The sequence below is a fragment of the Hevea brasiliensis genome, chromosome 4 (assembly GCF_030052815.1).
Source record: "Hevea brasiliensis isolate MT/VB/25A 57/8 chromosome 4, ASM3005281v1, whole genome shotgun sequence".
Taxonomy (NCBI): domain Eukaryota; kingdom Viridiplantae; phylum Streptophyta; class Magnoliopsida; order Malpighiales; family Euphorbiaceae; genus Hevea; species Hevea brasiliensis.
This window is the reverse complement of record NC_079496.1, coordinates 11,211,079-11,229,904: the sequence shown is the minus strand read 5'-3', so window position 1 is coordinate 11,229,904 and position 18,826 is coordinate 11,211,079. Positions and strand designations below refer to the sequence as shown.

Genomic DNA, 18,826 nt, shown 5'->3' with positions numbered 1-18,826 from the left:
TATTTGATGGGATCAGGAGTATGCTTCAAGTGTGGCCAATCGGGTCACTTTGCTAGGGAATGCCCCGTTTTCAGTGAGCCACAGATGGGGTCACAGGGTTCTGTTGCAAATGTTCCTCGCCAGTTGTATCCAGGTGCTTCCAACATAGCAGGCAGTCAGTTCAGTGGCCAACAGGGCCGAGGACAAGGGGGACGTGGATTTGGAGGCATCAGAGGTAGAAGTCGATGTCGTGGTTACGCCACTCAGGGTAGGGGTCAAGCTCGGGTTTTCACCCTGACCCACCAGGATGCTCAGGCTTCCAATGCAGTTGTGGCAGGTATTCTTCTGGTCTGTTCTTATGAGGCTCGTGTTTTAATAGATCCGGGTGCTACGCACTCATTTGTCTCCCCTGTGTTTGCCATGAGGTTGGGTAGAAACCGTACAACTTTAGAGTGCCCTTTGTCGGTAGCTACCCCGCTTAGTGACAACATAGAGGTAGATATGGTTTTTCCGGGTAGCCCAGTGGTAGTGGATGGAAAAATCCTCCCAGCAGACTTGGTTCCTCTACCAGTAATGGATTTTGATGTAATCCTGGGGATGGATTGGTTGTCAACTCACTATGCCACTTTAGACTGCAGGAACAAAAAGGTGTATTTCCACATACCTGGTGTGGAAGAGTTTAGCTTTGATGGTGACAGGAGCGCGGCTCCATATAATTTGGTGTCAGCTATTAGTGCTAGAAAAATGTTGAGGCGTGGATGCCAAAGGTATTTGGCATTGGTGAGAGATACATCTGTAGAAGGTGTCAGCATGGAAAATGTTCCTGTTGTCAGAGAATTTATGGATGTTTTCCCAGAGGAGCTTCCAGGGTTGCCACCAGGAAGGGAAATAGAGTTTTGCATTAATGTTGTACCGGGTACAAACCCCATATCCATGCCACCTTACAGGATGGCACCAGCAGAATTGAAAGAGCTGAAGGAGCAACTACAGGAGCTGTTGGACAAGGGTTTCATACGTCCGAGCACTTCACCCTGGGGTGCTCCTGTTCTATTCGTGAGAAAGAAAGATGGGTCATTGAGGTTGTGTATTGACTATAGACAGCTGAACAAGGTGACTGTGAAGAACAAGTATCCACTTCCTCGGATCAATGATTTGTTTGATCAGCTCCAAGGAGCTAGATTCTTTTCCAAGATAGACCTGCGATCAGGCTACCATCAGTTGAGAATCAGGGATGAGGACGTGTCCAAAACGGCTTTCAGGACAAGATATGGTCATTATGAGTTCTTGGTGATGTCTTTTGGACTCACTAATGCACCAAGACCTTCATGGACTTGATGAACAGGTGTTCAAGCCATTTTTGGACCGCTTTGTCATCGTATTCATAGATGACATTTTGGTATACTCGGACCGAGGAAGAACACGTGTGTCACTTGAGGATGGTGTTGCAGACGTTGAGGTAGAACCAGCAATAAGCCAAATTTTCAAAATGTGAATTTTTGATAGAAAGCATCTAATTCTTTGGACACGTGGTTTCTAGTGACGGCATTCAATTGTATCCGATGAAAATTGAAGTCAGAATCGATTGGCTTAGGCCTACAACACCACCGAGGTGCGAAGTTTTCTGGTTTAGTCTGGCTACTATAGGCGTTTTGTGCAAGATTTCTCCAGATAGCGGCTCCCTAACTAAGTTGACCAGGAAGAATGTTCCATTCATTTGGACAGATGACTGTGAGGTGAGTTTCCAGAAGCTTAAGGAGTGTCTAACCACTGCCCCTGTGTTGACACTACCTGTGAGTGGTGAAGGATACACCGTGTATTGTGACGCCTCCAGAGTTGGCCTAGGGTGTGTTTTGATGCAGAATGGAAAGGTAGTGGCTTATGCTTCAAGGCTGCTAAAGTGGATTGAGAGGAACTACCCCACCCATGATTTGGAAATGGCGGCTGTAGTCTTTGCACTAAAAATCTGGAGACACTACCTGTATGGTGAAGTGTGCGAGATATACACCGACCATAAGAGTTTGAAGTACATCTTCCAGCAGAGGGATTTAAACTTGAGACAGAGGAGATGGATGGAGCTTCTGAAAGACTATGATTGCACCATCCAGTACCACCCTGGGAAGGCTAATGTTGTGGCAGATGCCTTGAGCAGAAAATCTTCCGCGCTTGGCACATTTCAAGAGAGAAGAGACCATTGATTCAGGAGGTACATGAGTTGATGGATCAAGGTTTAATCCTAGATCTTTCAGATGAGGGGGTATTGTTGGCTCACTTTTCAGTGAGGCCAGACTTGAGGGACAGAGTTAGAGTTTCCCAGCACAGAGACCAACAATTGATGAAGATCATAGAAAGAGTACAGCAAGGTGAAGGTGGTGAGTTTGGATTTGCCAATGATGGTGCCCTAGTACAAGGTTCTAGGATATGTGTGCCCGATGTAGACAACCTCATGAATGAAATCATGCGAGAGGCACACTACACATCGCATGCTGTCCACCTGTGTTCCACCAAGATGTACCATGATGTGAAGGATAGCTATTGGTGGAATGGCATGAAGAGAGACATAGCAGACTTTGTGTCCAAGTGCTTGACTTGTCAGAAGGTGAAGTTTGAACACCAGAGACTGTCAGGGAAGCTGCAAGAGCTCCCTATCCCAGAATGGAAGTGGGAAATGATCACTATGGATTTTGTGACCGGGTTGCCTCGTACCACGCGAGGATATGATTCGATATGGGTAATTGTAGACCGCTTGACCAAGTCAGCTCACTTCTTACCTGTAAAGACTACATACTCTGTGGCACAGTATGCCCGGCTTTACATTCGAGAAATAGTCAGATTGCATGGAGTTCCAGCTTACATAATATCTGACAGAGGGCCCCAGTTCACTTCTCGGTTTTGGAGAAAGTTGCAGGAGGCACTTGGCACACAGTTGAACTTCAGTACGGCTTTCCACCCTCAGACAGACGGACAGTCCGAAAGGACAATCCAAACACTGGAAGACATGCTTCGCATGAGTGTCTTGGATTTTGGAGGTCAATGGGATGAGCAGCTAGCTTTGGTGGAGTTTGCCTACAATAACAGTTATCACTCCAGCATAGGGATGGCACCCTATGAGGCATTATATGGGAAAAAGTGTAGGTCTCCTCTGTGTTGGACAGAAATGGGGGAAGCGAAGGTGCATGATGTAGACCTAGTGCAGTACACTTCAAAGGTAGTTCCTTTAATCGAGCAGCGATAACTTTCAAGATGGCGTAAGAGTTATGCAGACCCCAGACGGAGGGATGTGGAGTTTGCAGTAGGCGACTATGTATTCCTGAAGGTTTCTCCAATGAAGGGAGTCATGAGATTTGGAAAGAAGGGCAAGTTGGCACCTCGGTATATTGGACCTTTTGATATTACTGATAGAGTTGGAGCAGTTGCCTACCGGTTGGAGCTACCACCCAACCTTTCTCACGTTCATCCCGTGTTTCACATCTCTATGCTCAGGAAATACATTCCCGATCCTTCTCATGTACTACAGCCGGATGTGATAGAGCTAAAAGAGAACTTGACATTTGAGGAGCAGCCTGTAGCCATAGTAGACTACCAAGTGAGGCAGCTGAGATCCAAACAGATCCCTATGGTTAAGGTTTTGTGGAGGAGTCAGTCAGTGGAAGAGTGCACCTGGAAGTCAGAACGGGACATGCGTAGCAAGTACCCTTATTTGTTCAATGTATAATCATGTGTTTTATTCTGCCTTGTGTAAAATTCGAGGACGAATTTTCTGTAAGGGGGGAAGAATGTAACACCCCAAAATTTTAAATTTTATGAGCATTTTTGGTATTTTAATTTTATTTAAATTTTAGGAATTTTTTTGAGATTTTTCGGATTTTAAAAATCGGGTTCGATTTTCCGAAAATATAAACTTTAATGATTTTTAAAAATTAATTTAAAGACCACGTGGCAAAACTAAAAATATATTTGGAGTCTATGTATTTTTCTGAGTTTTCTGGAATTTTTTCGAAATTTTTGGACCTCGTTTTCAGTCCCGAGGCAGAGTAAAAATTCAAAATTTTGTATTCTGAATCGAACCGAATCGAATCGGACGGATCGGACCGGCCGAATCGGACCTTTTCCTTCTTCCCTTTTTCTTCCTCGCGTCGTTCCCTCTCCCTTTTCTCTCTCTTTCTCTCTCCTCCTCCCCGCCACCGCCACCGCCTCCCTCGTCCCTCGCGCCTCCTAGTCTGTCAGCCAATGGCCACGCCTGTAACGGCCGGAAAATGCGCGCGATCTCCCTCCCTCACGCGCGCGGCGTTTCGGCTTCCCCGGCCAAATCCGGCCGATCCGGCCACCAATTGGACCGGGTCTTGTTTCAAAAATCATCTACTCGGCGAGAGCTTTCCATAGACACCAAGAACGCCGAAATCCATCGAGCGGTTTGTCCAATTTTTGCTCGGGAAGTTTTTAGCCCATTTCGACTTTTGGGCTAGATTTCTCGAAAACCGTGAATCCCATGAGAAAACCGAGGCTACCAGCACGCTCCACTCATCGAGAGCTTCGCAACGACATAAATTTCAAATTTTTCTGACATCGTTTTTCGGTGGGTCCCACGGAACTTCGCAGTGTTTTTCCGAGCATTAAATGAGCTTAAAAAATTCTGAAAAATTTATGTACTAACCCCCGTGTTATGGGCTTCGTATAGGTATCCTCGATTCGCGGAAATTCGACAGTTGACCGGGTCTGCGAAATTCGCCGCATGCACTGCTACACGAAAAGTCTCCGAATTGGACCGAGGTTTTGGCTAGCCCCATTGTCGACGCCCCGAGCGTTCTCAAGTCGGAATCGGCAAAGGTAAACCCAAACCTTGTTTTTACGTAATTTTCTAGTGCTTAAATAGGATTAAAAATCCGTAAAATATTCGTGGTAGCTTAGAAAATTATGATTCTTTTTGCAATAGCTTAGTAATATTGCTAAGGACCGCGGGGAAAAGTTTTAGAATTTTTAGAGCTGATTTGGGCAGTTTTTGCAAAAATGGTCAATTATAGGAATTAAATTGAAATTTTACATATTGTGATGGATGATTGATTTGATGGGCCCAGGAGGGGCTGTGTGATGTGATTGAGTTGTGGATATATGGATTGTGAGTATAGAAGTGTATTTTGAGCCCTTTTGCAGGTTGGGTAAGTCCTAGGTATAGGGGAGACTCTGCCGGATTTTCGGCACGACTTAGGACGTATTGGTCTTTTTCTTTGTTTGTATTGAGTCAAATTTATTAAATGATTATAATAAAAATTGTCAGGTGAGCCGGGACAGACTTCTTCCTCCACCCAGCCGCCACAGTGATTGTCGTCAAGTCTGTGAGTAGAATATTAATTTTAATTGTAATTTCGATATTATTATATTTTCAAGCATGCCCATGCATCACTTATATGCATATATTTATGTAGTTAAACTCTAGGCACGATTCATGTTGCATTCATAATTATTGATGTGCCATGGATGTTGTTGTGGTAATTTGGAGCAGTGTGCGTGTGTTGGCGTGCGTGTGATGTGGTGTGGACTATGGATAGGACGGGGTAGTCACGGCTTGAGTAATTCGCTGGGACCCGATCCTTCGAGGGGTAGTCACGGCTTGAGTAATTCGCTGGGACCCTCGATTTGGTTATTAAGTGGAAGTCCGAGCTTGAGTAATTCGCTGGCACCGGGTTGGATTTAAGAGAGCTGTATAGGGAATCAGCTCCCATATGTTATGATTGATACTACAGGGTGTGTGAGTGCTCCAAATTACCTTTTTGATGTTATGATGTGAAAATGTTATTGATGTTGCATTTCACTCTACAGGGTGCATTAGTTTTAGATAGTTATAGGGATTATGGTTAAAATTGATATTTTACTCTCTGAGTCGAACGCTCACTCCTATTCAAAAATTTTTACAGGCCACAGGAGGATATTTTTGAGGTTAACCTGCTTTCTCCCTCGCAGGTCAATTATTACTGTTTGTATAAACTTGTTAAATCTTAGAATTTCCGCATGTGTTAGAAATGTTTATTTGATTTGAGTCTGTAAACTAAATTATTATTTTGAGACCTGTAAACTTAATATGTTATGCATGTTTGATGGATTGGATGAGGGAGCTGAGCTCCCATTTATTATTATGTTGATGAGTATGTGAAGGGTGAGTTGAGCTCCCCAATTGACTATATATTGTGTTTACAGGTCGGGTGAGTCGAAAACTCCCCGTTGGTAAGTTCATTTTATGGCCGGACTCTGTCCGTTTGTTTTCTTGAAATTGGACCCAAATGGGCCTTAGAGTTGGGTTAATGAACAGTTAGGCTTACTACGGGCCTCGGGGGCTTTAGGTTGGCCCAGGTCCTTGTGCCGGTCCGGCCCATAGGTTGGGTCGTGACATTTTGAGCACATTTCTCTCTCTCTTATTTAATCATTATAATATTGTACTAAGTTTGGTGAATTTTCTATAATAATATAATTTAATGAATTTATTAAAAAAAATAGAGATTTTGGATATATAGTTTTATGCAAAATTCTCTATTTTAATTTATTTTTTCTAATATCAAAGTTGAGTTAATTGAAAGAAATAGACAATGAGTGATATTAAATTATCACTATAAAAAAATAGAATTTTTTTTGTCAATTTATAAAAAAAAAAAAAATGTTGTCACAATTCTTTATAATAATTTATGCGTCCATCACTGCTGGGTGAGATAATTTCTTTTTCATCCCTTCCTTCCCCGATAATTTCTTTTTCATCCCTTCCTTCCTCATCTCTTCCTCTTCATTATCATAGTAATCATCATTATTCTTATTGTCTTTGGATTTCACAAAATTTGATCCAATTTTTTTATTCAGTCCTTCAATTCTTCTACATTTTTCTAATTGAAATTTCCAAAATTTTACTTTTTTAATTAGTCATGATTCATGTAAATGGGTTTAATATTTCTCTTCCTTAACTCTTTAATTTTAGCACTTTTATTATCTTTATTGCTTTGAATGTGTTGGTATATTTTTTCTGTTGTTGTTGAAATCAAAGCATATTGTGTTGCTATTCCCACAAATTAGGGAATCTATCGCCATTCCTCTTGCTAAGATAAAGATTTTAATATTTGATTCTAACTTCAATGAGAACCAAAAGGACCCCTTAATTTTGATAGGAATAATTTACTTCTAATTATTAAGATTTTTATAAGCAAAAATTAAAATTTTATATCGGGTTAGAGTTAAGATATTAAAAAAAAGTACTTTCAAGAAAATATTATTGAAATGTTGTTAAAAAAATAATTTAATTATTTTAAAATTTTTTATAATTAACAATATCGAATTTAATTTTAAAATAAATTTTCAATAATGATTTCAAACAAAGCCTAAGCAGAGTCTTGAACAGATTCGGATATGCGCCCGACCCAACAAGTAAAAACGACGAGGCTGGCCTGGCATGGTCCAATTCGAAACAAAATTGGAAGGATAGACGGCCGACAATTACTATTTAATTGCAACGGACTTGATGAATTGTCCGGTTCTGAATCCGGTACGAGACTATAGAGTTGGCCCAAATTTCTCGATTACCAGTCCGCTTGACATCCTAAAATCGAACCTATGCTACCGAAATATTGTAGAAAAAAATAATAATAAATAGATTAATATACTTTCAATCGAATTAAATACGTATAAAGTCAGATCTAAATTCAAATAAATATAAAATTAAATTTCTTTTACAAAAATAATAATTTTTACATTTTTAAATATAAAAATTATTATTATATTTTTAAATAAAAAAATCACTCCCAGCTCTACTATCAGAATGCAGTATAAAGCAAATGCCACAAATGCTTACGGGAAGAATTTCACCAAGATTCTTCTTCTTCTTCTTCGTCAGATTTCTTCAATTATTTATCCCAACGTTTAATACCCCAAATTTTTTAAATTTATTATTCTATGAATAAATATTAATATTTTATTTTATTTAAATTTTGAAAAATTAGTTGAGATTTTTCAGATTTTAGAAATCGGATTCGATTTTCTGAAAATATAAAACTTTGATGATTTTTAAAAATTAATTTAAAGACCACGTGACAAAACTAAAAATATATTTGAATTCTACGAATTTTTCTGAGTTTTCTAGAATTTTTTCGAAATTTTTGGACCTCATTTTTTATCCCAAAGCAGAATAAAAAATTCAATTTCGGGTACCCTGAATGGAACCGATCGAATTAAATCGGATCGAATCAAACCGATCAAATCAAACCGAACCGGATCGGACCGGTCGAATCGAACCGACCTCTTTCTTCCTTTTCTTTCTTCCCCGCTCGCGCCCCGTCTCTCTTCCTCTCTCTCTCGTTTTCTCTCTCCTCCCTCCTCCCTCCTCCCCACTTCGGCCAGCCATCGCCCCAGCCTCCCCAGCTAACCGGCGCCCCTCCAGCAACCATCCCTTTCGCCGCCCGCCGCCTGGAACGCCGAGAAAACGCACTCGAAGTCACGCGACGCTCAACGCGACGCCTCACCTTCTCGGTCAAAATTCGGCCGATCCGACCACTGTTTGGGCAGGGTATTGTGTCAAACACCATCTATACCTCGAGAGCTTTCCATAGATACCAAGATCCCCAAAATCCATTGAATGGTTTGTCCAATTTTTCTCAGGAAAATTTTAGCCCATTTCGAATTTTGGGCTAGATTTCTCTCAAACCGTGAATCCCACGAGAAAACCGAGAGTACCAAAGCGCTCCACTCGTCGAGAGCTTCGCGGCAATATAAATTTTCAAAATTTTTCGATATCGTTTTTCGGTGGGTTCCACGAAACTTCGTGATATTTTTCCGAGCATTAAATGAGCTTAGAAAATTCCGTAAAAATTATATACTAACCCCCGTGTTGTGGGCTTCATCTAGGTACCTTCAATTCGCTGAAATTAGACAGTTGCCCCGGTCTCTGAATTTCTGATCAGACAGAGAGGCTATCGAAAAAGTCTCGGAATTGGGTCGAGATTTTGGCTACTCCACCGTTGTCAGACGTTCCGAACGCGTTCCCGAGATCGGAATCGGCATAGGTAAACCCGAACCTTATTTTTTCATAATTTTATAGTGCTTGAATGGGATTAAAAATTCATAAAATATTCATGGTAGCTCAGAAAATTATGATTCTTTTTGCATTAGCTAAGTAATATTGCTAAGGACTGCGGGGCAAAGTTTTAGAATTTTTAGAGCTTATTTGGGTAGTTTTTGCAAAAAGGATCAATTATAAGTATTAAACTGTAATTTTACATATTATGGTTGATGACTGTTTGGATGGGTCCAGGAGGGGCTGTGTGATGTGATTGAGTTGTGGATGTATGATTTATGGATATAGAAGTGCGCTTTAAACCCATTTGCAGGTTGGGTAGGTCCTAAGTATGGGGGAGACTCTGCCAGATTTTCGGCACGACTTAGGACATCTTTGATCTTTTTCTTAGTTTGTATTGAGTCAAATTTATTAAATGATTGTAATAAAATTGTCAGGTGAGCCGGGACAGCCTTCCTCCTCGGCCCAGCCGCCACAGTGACTGCGGTTAAGTCTGTGAGTAAAATATTAATTTTAATTGTAATTTCAATATTATTATATGTTCAAGCATGCCCATACATCGCTTATATGTATATATCTATGTAGTTAAACTCTAGGCACGTTTTATGTTGCATTCACAACTATTAAAGTGCCATAGATGTTGTTTGTGGTAATTTAGAACAGAGTGTGTGCATTGGCGTGCGTGTGGTATAGTGTTGGATATGGACAGGACAGGTAGACACGGCTTGAGATTTTCGCTGGGACCTGGTCCTTCGGGGTATTCATGGCTTGAGTTCTTTGCTGGGACCTCGTGTTTGTTTATTAAGCGAAAGTCCGGCTTGAGTTCTTCGCTGACAGAGGTTAGATTAAGAGAGTTGTCTAGGGGATCAACTCCCATATATTTATGGTTTGACATTACCAGGTGTGTAAGTGCTCCAAATTACCTTTTTGCTGTTATGATGTGAAAATATTGATGATATTGCATTTCACTCTACAAGGTGCATTAGTTTTAGATAGCTATAGAGATTATGGTTAAAATTAATATTTTACTCTCTGAGTTCAACGCTCACTCCTGTTCATTATTTTTCAGGCTACAGGAGTATTATTGTTGTGGTTAACCTGCTTTTCTTCTTCGCAGGTCGTTTATTAATGTTTGTATAATTTTGTTAACTCCTAGAATTTCCGCATGTTTTAGAAATATTTATTTGATTTGGGTTTGTAATATAATTTGCAATGTTAAAATTGTAAACTTATTATATGCATATATGTTGGACTGGATGAGGAAGCTGAGCTCCCATTTGACTTTATGTTATTATGAGTATGTGGAGGATGAACTGAGCTCCCCAATTGATTATATATTGTGTTTACAGGTCGAGCGAGTCAAAAACTCCCCGTTAAAATGTCTATTTTATGGCTGGACTCTATATGGTTGAATTCTTAAAATTGGGCCCAAATGGGCCTTAGAGTTGGGTTGAGAAATAGTTAGGTTTACTACGGGCCTCGGGGGCTTTAGGCTAGTTCAGATCCTAATGTCAGTCTAGCTCATAGATTGGGTCGTGACACAACTGATACATATAAGATAATCACATATAATCTATATTTATTTTATTTAAAATTATATCTTTTAAAAAATATTATTTAAAATATACTAAAAAATATGCTCATATTACTTTTTTTTTTTTATAAATAGGACCGATAAAGATAGCAAGGGGTTTCTTTTCTCTTTATTATATTTCTGCTATACTACTATTCCTTCTAACTTGAGCGTTGAAGGATTCTTTCTAATAGAACTCTGATCATTTTTTAGATTATAAGTTCTTTATAACTGTATCGAAAAATGAGACTATATTAATAAAATAACAGTTTTAAGCTTCACCACCAACAAAAGAAGCATCAGGTGGGGTTTCTTTAAAAATCTTCCCATCCCCAATAATTTAGGGATTTATGTTCTTTGTTGAATTTGTATTATTTGTTGATTTTTTTTTTTATTGTTTGATTGAGAATTTTTGGGATTGATGCTAGTGTTATTTGAATTTTTGAATTTGCTGGGTTGGTATTTTCCGTGTTATTTTTTTAATTTTTATTTTAATTAAAAAAATAAATTTTAATATTAAAAGTAATATTTTATAATTAAAGTAATAATATTTTTACTATTTTTTTTATCAGTAATATTTTTATTATGTTATAACTTATTTCACCTAACTGGTTAATTGGGTCTGACAAGTGACAAATACAACGTACGGGAAAGACGTGAAAATTTTGAAATTTGTAGTGTACTTGTACTTTTCTGTGCCGAATCAGGGTGAAGAAAGGAAAATAATTATCAGATTAGGGTTTTCAAGGACAAAACCAACTGTCAAAATGTTGGTCTTCATGCCTACACTCGTGAACCACAAAAAGCTCTGCTGCAGGCTTGTCCGAAAAGAAGAAAAATCCAAAGCCGTGGGAGGCGTGAAGACTGTAGCACGATCAACATGTAACTAGCTTTTTATTTTTTTGGATTTTTGGTGAGGGCTTCTACATTAGTCTACCGTACGTTGAGTCTCAATTTTACAATATATATATATATATATATATATATATATATATAATATTTTAAATAATTTTAATAAATTAATTTCATTAATTTTAATAAAAATTTTGTGAATTGGAATTATTTTTTATTTTGAATTTAAAATTATATAAAAGATGTAATATCTCTAATTTTTAAATTTATTTTTTTTGAGTAAATATTAATATTTTATTTTATTTAAATTTTATGAAATTATTTGAAATTTTTGGGATTTTAAAAATCGAGTTTGATTTTTTAAAAATATAAAACTTTGATGATTTTTAAAAATTAATTTAAAGACCACATGACAAAACTAAAAATATATTTAGACTCTACGAATTTTTCTGAGTTTTCTAGAATTTTTTTAAAATTTTTGGGCCTCATTTTCGGTTTCAAGGCAGAGTAAAAATTTAAAATTTTGTATTCTGAATCGAACCGATCGAATCGAATCAGATCGGATCAGACCGATCGAATCGGACCGGCCATTTCTTTTTCTTCTTCCTTCCGCACGCGCGCCCTACACTCCCTCTTTCTCTCCAATTTTCTCTCTCCTCTCTCCTCCTCTCACCGCCGCTTATCGCCTGACCTTCTCACCACGGCAGGCCGCCTCACCCATCCTTCACGGGCCGCTCGAGGCACCGGAAAAACGGGCCCGAAGATGCCCCAATGCGCAGCACATTGTTTCGTCTTCCCGGGCCAATTCCGGCCGATCCGGCCATCAATCGGGCCAGGTCATGTGCCAAACCTCATCTACACCTCGAGAGCTTTCCATAGACACCAAGAACACTAAAATCCATAAAGCGGTTTGCCCAATTTTTTTCAGGAAGTTTTAGCCCATTTCGATTTTTGGACTAAATTTCTCGCAAACCGTGAACCCCACGAGAAAACCGAGAGCACCGGAGTGCTCCACTCCTCTAGAGCTTCCCAGCAATACCAATTTCAAAATTTTTCGACATCGTTTTTCGGTGGGTCCTTCGAAACTTCGTAGTGTTTTTCCGAGTACTAAATAAGCTTAGAAAATTTCGTAAAAATTATATACTAACCCCTGTGTTGTGGGCTTCGTGTAGGTACATTCAATTCACGGAAATTCAACGGTTGCCTGGGTCTATAAATTTCGGGCCGGATAGACAGGCTACCGAAAAAGTCTTGGAATTGGGTTGAGATTTTAGCTACCCCATCGTTGTCAGACATCCCAAGTGCGTTCCCGGGGTCGGAATAGGCATAGGTAAACCCGAACCTTACCTTTTCTTAATTATCTAGTGCTTGAATTTGATTAAAAATCTATAAAATATTCGTGGTAGCTTAGAAAATTATAATTCTTTTTGCATTAGCTTAGTAATAATGCTAAGGACAGCGGAGCAAAATTTTAGAATTTTTAGAGTTCATTTGGGTAGTTTTGCAAAGAGGGTTAATTATAAGGACTAAACTATAATTTTTCACATTGTGATTGTTGACTGTTTGGATGGGCCCAGGAGGGGCTATGTGATGTGATTGAGTTGTGGATGTGTGATTTTGGATATAGAAGTGCATTTTGAGCCCTTTTACAGGTTGGATAGATCCTAGGTATAGGGGAGACTCTGCCAGATTTTCGGTACGACTTAGGACTTCTTTGGTCTTTTCTTAGTTTGTTTTGAGTCAAATGTATTAAATAATTATAATAAAATTGTCAAGTGAGCCGGGACAGCCTTCCTCCTCCGCCCAGTCGCCACAGTGACTTCGGTTAAATCTGTGAGTAAAATATTAATTTTAATTGTAATTTCGATATTATTATATATTCAAGCATGCCCATGAATCACTTATAAATATGTATCTATGTAGTTAAACACTAAGCACATTTTATATTACATTCATAATTATTGAAGTGCCATGGATGTTGTTTGTGGTAATTTGGAGCAGTATATGTGCGTAGCGTGCATGTGGTATGGTATTGATATGGACAGGACGGGTAGACATGGCTTGAGAGACACTTACTGGGATCCTGTCCTTCGGGGTAGACACAGCTTGAGAGACACTCGCTAGGACCTCGCATTTGGTTTATTAAGCGACAGTCCGGCTTGAGAGATACTCGCTGGCAGAGATTGGATTAAGAGGGCTATATAGGGGATCAGCACTCATATATGTATTGTTTGACAGTGTTGGGTGTGTGAATACTCCAAATTGCCTTTTTGCTATTATTATATGAATTGTATAAAAATTTTGATGATGTTGCATTTCACTCCACAGGTTGCATTAGCTTTAGATAGCTATAGAGATTATGGTTAAAATTGATATTTTACTCTCTGAGTCGAAACTAAAATTGATATTTGTACAATTGAGTTAAATTTTAGACTCCGCATGTGTTACAAGCACTTATTTTTATTTTGGGCCTGTATTATAAAAGTTATATTGGAATTGTAAAATTATTAACTGTATGCATGATGGAATTGGATGAGAGAGCTGAGCTCCCATTTGAGTTATGCCATTTTGATTATGTGGAGGGTGAGCTGAGCTCCCCAATTTATTATATATTGTGTTTACAGGTCGGGCGAGTCAAAAACTCCCTGTTAAATGGTCCATTTTATGGCCAGACTCTGTCCGGTTGAATTCTTGAAATTGGGCCCAAACGGGCCTTAGAGTTGGGTTGAGGAATAGTTAGGCTTACTACGGGCCTCGGGGGCTTTAGGCTGGCCCAGGTCCTAGTGCCGGTCCAGCCCATAAGATGGGTCGTGACAAATGTGGTATCAGAGCTTAGGCTCCAGACTCATAGGGAATATTTGTCTAAAGTGTTAGGAAGAGTCTAATAGGAGTCACATGTGGAGAATAGGATCCACATTCGTCTTGCATTGTCATCTTTGCTTCTAGTTTCTGCTTTATATAATTGTATATAAATATAAGTCTATAGAGGTGTCTAACATGCCATTTTAAAATTTTGTGGGCTAATGCTACTGAATTTCAAGAAAATACGTAGAAGCAGAAGAGCTGCCACTGCACCAAAGGTTGCGAATTAGTTGCAAAGTAAAGGTGACATCTATAGAGTGAGACCATCTGGTTTTCGGTATGGAATTTTGGATGGTTTTTATAGTACGACAGACATTTTGCTTAGAGCTTAATGAGAATAGTATATCTTGTGTGTATTAACAAGGTGTAAAGTACAACCCTACTACCTAAGGAAGGTCAGAACTATGAATTGATGATTTACAGAGCTATGATATGATAAGAGAGTCATTAATTTGACATGGTTTTGGCAAGATGGTAAATGTAGTACCTTTGTTGCAGTAAGTTAGGGTATAGTCCTATCTTTTCAGAAGGGATCGAAGGTTATTACTAATAATGATGACTTATGGAGTAGTGTCCCAGATGGCATTGTAGCGTGAGATAGAGAGTTATTAGCTCAAATGTTCTGGAAAGGGTACAAGTTCCATGTAGGAATTATAAGATGTAAGATCAAGATGTATGTAAGCCTTTAAATTGAATGATGGGTTTGGATATCTAGTATTTTAAGTTTCAACTAATTAAATGGATATGAAAAATTAGAGTTGCTATAGATCCCTTCCCTAAGGTAGTAGGGGGTAGTATGTAGTCCAAAAGGGTAAGAATAGAGATCACGCAAGAGAAGTATGACTGCTATTCCCTAAGTTCATCCTTAGCTTCTTAATGATTAAGACAAAAGTATACTCCAAATAAAGTAAAAGAAAAAGGATAAAAGTTAGCATCGATAAATCATAGAATATATATATATATATATATATATATATATATATATATATATATATATATATATATATATATATATATATATATATATATAGATGGAGTGTGGTTCAAATGCAGTAGGAGAGATAGCTTGAATGCTAGTAGAAGTCTAGCTAGGGTAGTTAGAGTATCAATTCTGAGTAACATTGAGGTATAGATGATGTGGTAGGGATAGTGAAAAGGTATAAGTTTCTGATATGACAATCAGGTTCAAAAAGAAAATAGAGCTAAAGGATGGAAGAGTGAAAGTTCAGATTCGGGTAAGATAAAAAGAGTTGGCTAAAGAATAAACTGGAAAAACATATTAGGATAAGATTAGGAAGAATAGAGCCAAAATACCGAGGAGGTGAATGTGGTTCTAGGAAGGGTAAACGAGATAAAAAAAAAAAAAAGCATAGAGAGCGTACAAAAGGATGGCATTAAGAAGAACATTGTTAAGTTATGGAACCCAGAAGTACAGGACTTAGAGCAGGTCATAATTGATGTAGTGTTAGGAGCCTGAGCTTAGAGCTTAGAGTTATAGGATCTGGATTAGACCTTATCTTTTTTCTACCCTTAAAGTAGGATAATGGGGCAATGACATAAGAACCCTTTTGATTGTTGACAGTATAATGGAAATTAGGTGAGGTGTGAGACCAAAGTAGGTAGTAACTGTTGAGCGTGCTGTGGTAACTTGAATTTTATTGTCAGATAAAGAAGCAAGATCAGTAGGAGTAAGTTGGATAAAAGTCAACATAAGGGATATAAATATGCAAAATGAGGGATAATGTCACAGAGGCTTGATATTAAAATTTAGAGTGGTGAGATCTAGGGTCAAAAATTGGAGTTAGACATATATTTTCAGTGTGATCGATAGAATAATTATGTAAAAAAAAAAGAGTAATAATAAATAAATAAATAATAGTATGATAATATGTAGCAGATCGCTAATAACGGTGAGAATAAGACAAGATAGGTATAGGTGTAATTATAAGATATTGAGAAGTATATGGATTAGAGGAGTGATTATTGGTAAGATTGGAGTAGATCTGAAAGAATCTGTGAGTGCTTTTATCTTCTAGAATATAATTAAGTATAAGGAGCATTGGACAAATAATTATAAGTATGGAAGATAAATGAAGAGTAAAAAGGAAATAGTAAATTCTAAGATGATATGTCAGGTAAGACAACAGTATAATAAATGATAGATACAACTGATATCTTGTAATAACGCACAATAATTACAAAGAAATAATGAAACTAAAAAGGGAGACTAAGAGGTATGAGCTAAATCTTGTTTATCAAACAATGGTATACCATAAATGGTGGGAGAACATTTCTCCGTCTTTCCAAATTAGCTCGTGTTTCGATTCTAGGAGATTATGTTAAGAAAAGAGGTCATATCAAAGTGACCCAATTAATTAAAAATTTGATGGGCGTTAGCGCATATCCAATCTTTTGAGGTGAAATGACGATAATGGTATACCTAATGTTAAATACAAAAGAATGATCAGAAAGGTGACAAGAGTTAAATCGAGCTAGTTACTAGGGCTTCCAACCCTTTTGAACTATAAGCTAGAGGAAGTGCTATTTGCTAATGAGTTTTAATAGATGAAATTGTTGCTAATGGGAAAAGTTGAGGCTGAAGTTTGGGAAACTATGGGCAGTATATGTGATTATATTATGGAGAATGAACATGTGAAGTATCTTGTTTAGAATTGAGGCATGGCACATATTTCCCACAGCCGTGTTAGTTCAGATGGAATTTATAATTTCTGGGGCTCCTATCCATCCAGGATGAGCAATTTCCTACTAAGGCTGGTAGGGAATGATAATGTTCTGATAGGTAAGTTGGGAAAGGGGATACAAAAAGAATTTTCTGTGATTAATTATAAGTGTTACATAATGTGAAGAATGTGCTGATAGGAGTTAATCGTAAAGTTAGAATTCTCGAAGTAATGGAACTAGTAATCAAGATAAGACTAAAAAATTAAAAAAAAAAAAGAAAAAGTTGATGATGGGATGGACATCCTTGAAGGAAAAGTGTAAGGGTGAGATAGGACTAAGATTAAGGAATAAGTACAACATGTTGAAAAGATATCAACGATAGAAGAAATAGGAAAAGAAAGTGGATAAGATCCAAAGGACAAGAAGAAAGCTCGGTAGAGCTAGTTAAACTGATGAGGATAAAAAGGAATAGGTATGCTAGGAACACACTAAGAGATGTTTGAAATAAGTTATTATGAGATGATAGACTAAAGGAGTAGTAGAGCCTCGATCTAAGTGCCAATGTGTCAGAAGTAGGCCACATACTAAGAAGCTTTAGGAAGAAGTCTAGATATTTCCATTCCAGAGAAGGAGTGAGAAACAATAAAGTTTCACTAATTAGGTTGTCAGGGAACAAACACTTTTTTCACTTAGAAGGAGAGACCCAGTTCACTTTCCAATGTTGATAAATGATACACTTGGCCCTTGGAGGGAACTCTACATAACTAGTTACATAAGATGGACAAGAGCTGGTCTAAAGACCTTAATAATGACACAAAAGAGATTGAAAATTTGAAGTATCATGGGAGTGAGAAGATTTATAGGTATTGACCATTGAGGTCATAGGACAAGTAAAGGTTTTGAACGAGATGTATATGATAGGTGCTATAGAAAACCATTTCATAGGATACTATAGGGTAAGGAACATAAGTCTTGTTTTTGGGAAACAGAGATTATTGAAACAAAGGAATAAGGACTGAAGTCACCAAGAGACATGTTAAGGTGTAATAAAAGTGAGGTAAGTGTAACACCCTCCCGGTAGCAACTCCGTACATTCTACTGTTCCGGTGACCGGTGTAGGTCCGGACAGCTAGAACGTTCGGAAAAATATTTAAACTAAAGTGAGGAACCATAATTAACTCAAATATTAATAACAAAAATTTAGTAAAAATTTTAGAAATAAAATACAACCAAGTTAAATGAGCCGGTGCCCAAGCGATGGGTAACCCAGAAGGAAGTTGCGGTTCTCGCAACTAGGAGCCCTAGACCCAGGAAAAAATTCATAAAATAATTTTTGGGACTCCAGAGAAGGGTCATAGAGGTTCCTATGGCATTAGAATGCCAAGAAAATATTTAGAAAAATTTTTCAATCGGTACAGACAATTTTGACCCGTTAAGCCAAACGGAGGGCATTTTGGTCATTTCGCCTTCAGAGGCGATTTTTGGCCGACTTGTCCAGTTGAGTAAATAATTATTATGACATAAAATATGAATTAATGTTGATGAAAAATTAATTTAAAGTTAGTAGAAAAGAAAAGAAAAGAAAAATACAATATAATGCAAATTATGACATCATTATGATGTCATTTAAAAGTTCCCACCAATTACATTTAAACAACCATTTAATTAACTAATAAAAGAGACAATAAAGACCAAAGAAATTAAAAAACAAACAGCTATCTTCTTCCCTCATTCCAGCCGCACCATGGCCAAGGAAAGCCCTCCATTTCTTTTCTTCATTTTAGCTTGAAGATCTCTCCAACCTTACCCCAAAACCCTTAAGTCCCTTCACTAAAATT

At 37.9% G+C, this 18,826-nt stretch overlaps 1 pseudogene; it reads left to right on the top strand.

Annotated features, from left to right (window-relative positions):
- Window positions 1-291: 291 nt before the first annotated feature.
- Window positions 292-3,986, top strand: LOC131179527 (uncharacterized; annotated as a pseudogene).
- Window positions 3,987-18,826: the final 14,840 nt, after the last annotated feature.